Below are 6414 nucleotides of genomic sequence, written 5' to 3'. Positions count from 1 at the left end.
ACCTAATATTCTTGTAAATAACATGGTTATAATTATGTACAAACATGTGGCTTCCACATGTAATAATGTTGTGTTAAGAACTGCAATTCACTAACAACCACGAGGTTAACACTGAGCAACAATGTAACGCTTTCAGTATTTTGTTTATGTTGTTTGATCACATGCATAAAAAATATGTCTGTATCACTTTAAAGGAATGGCAATGGATTAGATCTCGACCCGTGAGCAAGAAGTCGGCTGACTTCGAAACGCGTAGGGTCATTTTCCTTGTGCCTAATAAACCCTTTTGCGCACTATTGGGGCTTCGACTCTGGTTTTTCTACAAAAAGAAAAGCATCCAGGAGGTGATCGAATACTTTTGGGTCGGCGACCCAGTCGAGAGCCCGCCGAAAAAAGTGGCAGGAACACGCCGCTGTTTGTGTTTGTAATATATATATATATATATATACAAATTTTTTTAATTTATTTAAAACGTTTATTCTTTTAAATTGCATTATTTATATCATTTTTATTCATTATTTTATTTTGTTACCCTTTAAACCCTAAAAACTAATCGCACCCTGCTCCCTTTAAATACCCCTGCACCCCATAATCATAACCCACCCTTACTCCTTAAAATACCCCAACACCCTTAAACACTAACCCATTTTAGCCCTATAAATATACCCTGTACTCCAAAACCCAAACCTATCCCTAAACCCTAAAAATACCTCTTTACCCCAAAACCCAAACCTAGCCCTGAACCTTTAAAATACCCCTGTACCCCAAAACCCAAACCTACCCCTGAACCCTAAAAATACCCCTCTACCCATAACCCAAAACTATATCTGAACCTTTAAAATACCCAAACACTCCAAAACATATACCTCAGAACCCCAAAACATATATCCCTATACCCATACTTACCTTATCCAAACATTAAAAAAAAATCATGCTTTACCATTCATGCATTTACAACGAATTTTGTTGTAAATGTATGCGTGGTCAAAGCATATAAAATGTAATACCATGCGTTATAATGGCATTGCGGAGTCATGGTACTTTCGTAATGAAAGTATGCGGAGTCATGGTATGCGGAAGGAAAGTTGCGGACTAATGGGTGTTTACCCTTCCCTGGTAAGTACATTGGTGGCACGGCGGCCCACGTCTCCAGCAACATACTCATATTTTTTCACCACCCATTTCACAGGTCTCTCTCATTGATGGCCATCACCGACATACACAAGTTCTAGACTTGCGAACTTTAGAGCTGGGGAGCTACGTTCGAATCTCAAAAAGGGGGTGGTGATGAACAGAGTGTCTGAGTTAAACAGACCACTCTTACCCAGTCCAAAGATCAGGGCTTGGTCCATCACCGTTATGTATCTCACTGCCCCATCCCAGCTCAGAACCTGGCTATATGCAAATCAGTCTGTCCCTGGCCCAGTGCATCATGGGAACAGGGCAGACTAAACTACCAAGCCAATTCTTCACCAGAAAGGAGACAAGCTACCGGGGACCGGTTTCTGGCATTTCAGCCTTCTTCGGCCTGGCTTGCTTGAATCCTGATGGAGCAGTGAGAAAGGGACTCATGTCTGAGTATACCCTGCCACACCTATAGTGGCCAAAAACGATTTACAAAAAGGGGGTGGTGATGAACAGAGTGTCTGACGGCTGTAATGCCAGAAACCGGTCCCCGGGAGCTTGTTTCCTTCCCAGTGTAAGAATTGGCTTTTGTAGTTTGGTTTGCCCTGTTCCCATCATGCACTGGGACAGGAACAGACTAATTTGCATACAGCCAGGTTCTGAAACTGGGATGGTGCAGTGAGCTAAAAAACGGTGTTGGATCTAGCCCTGATCTCTTGACTGGGTGAGAGCTTTCTGCTTAATTCAGAGACTCTGTCCCTCACCACCCCTTGTTGTAAATATTTTTGTCCACCCTAAGCGTGGAAGGGTATTCTCAGATGTGAGACCCTTGCTCATTGCACCATCAGGATTCAAGCAAACCGGGCCGAAGACGGCTGTAATGCCAGAAACCGGTCCCCGGGAGCTTGTTTCCTTCCCAGTGTAAGAATTGGCTTTTGTAGTTTGGTTTGCCCTGTTCCCATCATGCACTGGGACAGGAACAGACTAATTTGCATACAGCCAGGTTCTGAAACTGGGATGGTGCAGTGAGCTAAAAAACGGTGTTGGATCTAGCCCTGATCTCTTGACTGGGTGAGAGCTTTCTGCTTAATTCAGAGACTCTGTCCCTCACCACCCCTTGTTGTAAATACGTTCGAATCTCGGCATCAGCTCAATATCCTGTGATTCCAGGCAAATCGCTTTGTCTCCCCGTGCCTACCACAAATGAATGTGTTCTTCTGTAATGTAAATTGTGCTCATGCCATGTTTTCAAGTTTGCGCTATATAATATTGCAAGGAAAAATAAAGTAGGGAAAGTCGAGTTCACACACTACTGAACGCGCACTCCTAAGTGCATCAGCAGTGCACTGTGAATTGGAGCATTTCACAGGCCTGTCACAGATAAGAAATGCTATCAAAACGAAATCCTACACAACAATATACTACTGGCCGGCAGCAATTCATACCCGGACAACGTCGGGAAGGGCTGCTAGTTGATTATAAATAGTCAATAAATTGATCACAAAACAACTATTTGTACAACATTACTACAAGAACCTCACCCAGATGAATGTGTGAGTTATAAATATCATACATGAAAGCCTCATATAATCATAAATTCCAATCATAGCCACACTCATTCAATCACTCATTCAAGCACATGGACAAAACACAAGACAAGACTGGTCAACTCAACAAAACATAGACCCATGTATAATCGGACATATAGTGAGCAAGAATGTTTTGTATTGCAAATGTTTCCTAGTGCAAAGCAATGAATGTATCAGTACTTACTATATAGATTAGTAATTCTATGGCAGGACCGGAGGCTTCTGATTATGCTTTCTCATTTCTTTACTGCAACAACAGCAGCCAATGAAAATGAAAGTACACATGTAAAAAATAACACTTCTCATGAGGCTTTGAACCACGCCTCTCTTACAACAACCAATCACAAAGGTATCATGTCTATAAATCCTGGAGACACTAATCCGGCCTCCTCTTTCTTTGCTGCTCCGCAGCCCAGATAAGTGCTCTTTTCTTTCATGTTAACTCTATTACTTGTGCTTGATGCCTATACATTGGTTGATGCCATTGACTATTGTTTCTGATTTTCATGTGTATTACATTGTTTGATTGATCGCTTTACGCTTTCTTGGCATTGTTTATTGTTTATTCATGCATTGTCCGCTTTGCTCTTAGATTGGGGCCGGAGCTTTGCTCCGTTCCCCGCTCCCCGTGGTGGCGCGTGTTGCGCACCTAGGCCCGTCCGATCCCTTCCCTCGACTTCCAGTCATCGCTGCCCGCGGCGCAAGCTTCGGCTGGCCGCATTAGTGAGGGGTTAGCCCCCCCCTCGGGGACGAGTGTACGTAGGTGCCGTTGAGGCCTTACGCAGGTCTCGGGGAGCTCGCGCACGCCGTGTTGGCACGCGCAGTTCTCGAAGGTGCCAGAACGACGCTCTGCCCCCGGCTGAAGTGGGGATCGACACAGCTTGGGCCAGGAGCCGTGGGCGATTTCTGTGCTTTTGGGCGGCTTATATTGGTTCAGGCGACACCTTTTTTCCTCCGTTAGTCCTAGAGTGGGACTTGGCCTTGCTCTTGTTTTTCCTGGTATTTCCGGCTCCTGCGCCTGGCACCCCCCATCCTCGACGCCCTTGCTCGGGCTGGTCTTTGCTTCCCGCTGGGGACTAGAGTTGGAATTTCGGATTCCTGATTGCGATGGCAGACACTGAGTTCTGCGAAGAGGAGGATGCTGCGTATGGTTTTCAGGGACAGCAGGAATTCTATGAAGGGGACTCCATGGAGGAGATCATAGACAAGAAACTCGATGCCAAATTGGATAAAGCCCTTTCCTCGGCCCTCTCCCCTCTGGCCAAGAAGTTGGATCTGCTGGTCCCGGGTCAGCCGATGCCCGTTCCGGGCAAAGATCCCCTTCGCCCCCCTCCCCCGAAGAAGGCGGCTCTTGACCTTTCCTGGCCGCATGCCCAGTCTTACGACAAACTTTATAAGTCACAGGAGTCTCGATCCCAAGACAAGCCTGTTACCCCTCCCCCCACGTCCCCCCTGGTTATCACCACTACGGATACTGGCACCGATACCGATTCCTCGGATGCCGCTCCACGTAAACGCACTAAAAAGCATAAACACACTTCCCCGGTCATTCCCACTCCCTTTTTATTTGATCCGGCGGACATTGTCCACCCCAGGTCATCCGACTGGGTTCCCCCTCCGGCGGTGGCGACCTACCTGGAGACTCATCTCCGCAAGGGGTTCGACAAGGAGGTTCGTGCCCGCCTGAAATCTGAATGCCCGCACCCCGATTTGCCCCACAAAGTGGCTCTCACTCCGGACATAGACCCTTCCATGACCACTTTTCTTAAAAGTACAAAAAGGACCCGAAGAAAGGGATTGATCGCGCGCTCAGAGCGTGCCAAGATAAGGTCCTCGACCTTTCGGGCCCGTTGGCAAAGATCCTGGAATTGGCCCTGCAGGCGCAAGAGATTGGTGCCGCCATACACCCTGAGGTTTTGGCAGGTTGGGCTCAGAGGGCCATTTGTATGCTGGGCAACGCGAATTGCGTCCTTGCCTCGGAACGGCGCAAGTCCATCCTTCTCCGGATCGACCCCCAACTGGTGGAATTGGCTTCCTCGGAGCCAGGTCCTTTGGCGGAAGGACAGTTGTTTGGGGATAATTTCGTCAAGGATATTGCAAAGTTTGTGAACACTTTTGCTTCTTTGGACAAGTCTCAGGCATCACTGAAACGTGTTCTGCAGGTCTCTGGTAGGGCCGGGCGTGGCAGAGGATGCTCGACCGGCCGCTACACAAATCCCAGTCCTCAGAGAGGCTACGCCCCTAGACGGGGTAGAGGGTACACGCAAGAACCGGACCAAGCCGGATTTTACCCGTCCCGATCACGCGGCTTCAGGGGCCGCTACAACAAAGGAATCAATCGAGGCTACAAAAACTTCGATAACCAATCTTCCGGTAAGTCTCTCTCTTCCTTTACTTCCGTTAGGGGGAAGATTGCGCCATTTTGTCCAGAATTGGGCTACTCTCACTTCAGATGTGTGGGTCCTTCGGACCGTCCAGGGTTACGAGATAGAGATGGTGTCTTGCCCCATTCAACCCCCCCCCGTCCTCTCCTTTTTTCCCATCTCAAACAGAGTTTTATAAACTCAGAACTAGGCGAGCTTTTGGCAAAACGGGCCATTGCTGCAGGACCCTTCCTGCCGGGAGGCTTCTGCAGCAACGTCCTTCTTGTTCAAAAGAAAGGGGGCGGTCAGCGCCTCGTGTTAAACTTGAGGGATTTCAACCCCTTTGTCACGTATCAACACTTCAAGATGGAGGGCATCCATCTTTTGCGAGACCTTCTCTTGGAGAACAACTGGATGGTCAGACTGGACCTGAAAGATGCCTACTTGACGGTCCCAGTCTGCCCATCACATCAAAAGTTTTTGCAGTTCCCATGGAAAGGGCGTTGGTTTCGTTACGAGGTACTCCCTTTCGGGCTGTCCTCGGCCCCTTGGGTGTTCACCAAACTACTCAAGCCGGTGGTCTCCCGCCTCCGGGAGATGGGAGTTCGGTTGATTGTCTATCTAGACGATATGCTGATCCTGGCACAGGACCGGTCCCTCCTTCTCACGCATTTGGAGTGGACGACGTCCTTATTGCAGAATCTGGGATTCGTGATCAACACCAAGAAATCGGTGCTGATACCGGATCGGCAGATGGAATTCCTAGGCTTCCTGATAGACTCGGTCTCGGCCCAGCTTCTCCTTCCTCTGCCGAATATCAGGTCGATCAAGAGAGAAATCACAGCTACCCTGGCCAAAGAGAAGATTTCCTTGAGGGTTCTGGCACGGATTGTGGGCCTTCTGGCCTCGTCGATTCAGGCCATTTTTCCCGGGCCTTTGCATTACAGAGCCCTGCAGAGGCTCAAGATCTTCTACCTACATAGAAACTTTCATTACGATCATTTGATCCCTCTCTCCTCCGAGTCCAGGGAGGAGCTTCAGTGGTGGTTGGACCACATGTCAGCCTGGAACGGCCGAGCTATATTCGGCACTGCCCCGGATGTAGTGGTGGAATCCGATGCCAGCCAGTGGGGCTGGGGCGCTCGCTGCGGCGAGTTTGCCACAGGAGGACGTTGGTCTGCAGACGAACTTTCACTTCACATCAATTGTCTAGAGCTTCTAGCAGGGTCTTTTGCCATCAGGTCTATCTCACCGCTGAAGAGCAATTGTTGTATCCTCCTTCCGATGGACAATGTCTCCGCGGTGCGATACATCAATCGATTGGGCGGGACGAGGTC

This window comes from Lissotriton vulgaris, chromosome 5 (genome assembly GCF_964263255.1).
Source record: "Lissotriton vulgaris chromosome 5, aLisVul1.2, whole genome shotgun sequence".
Taxonomy (NCBI): domain Eukaryota; kingdom Metazoa; phylum Chordata; class Amphibia; order Caudata; family Salamandridae; genus Lissotriton; species Lissotriton vulgaris.
The sequence above is the reverse complement of the archived record's forward strand: the minus strand, read 5'-3'. Positions refer to the sequence as shown.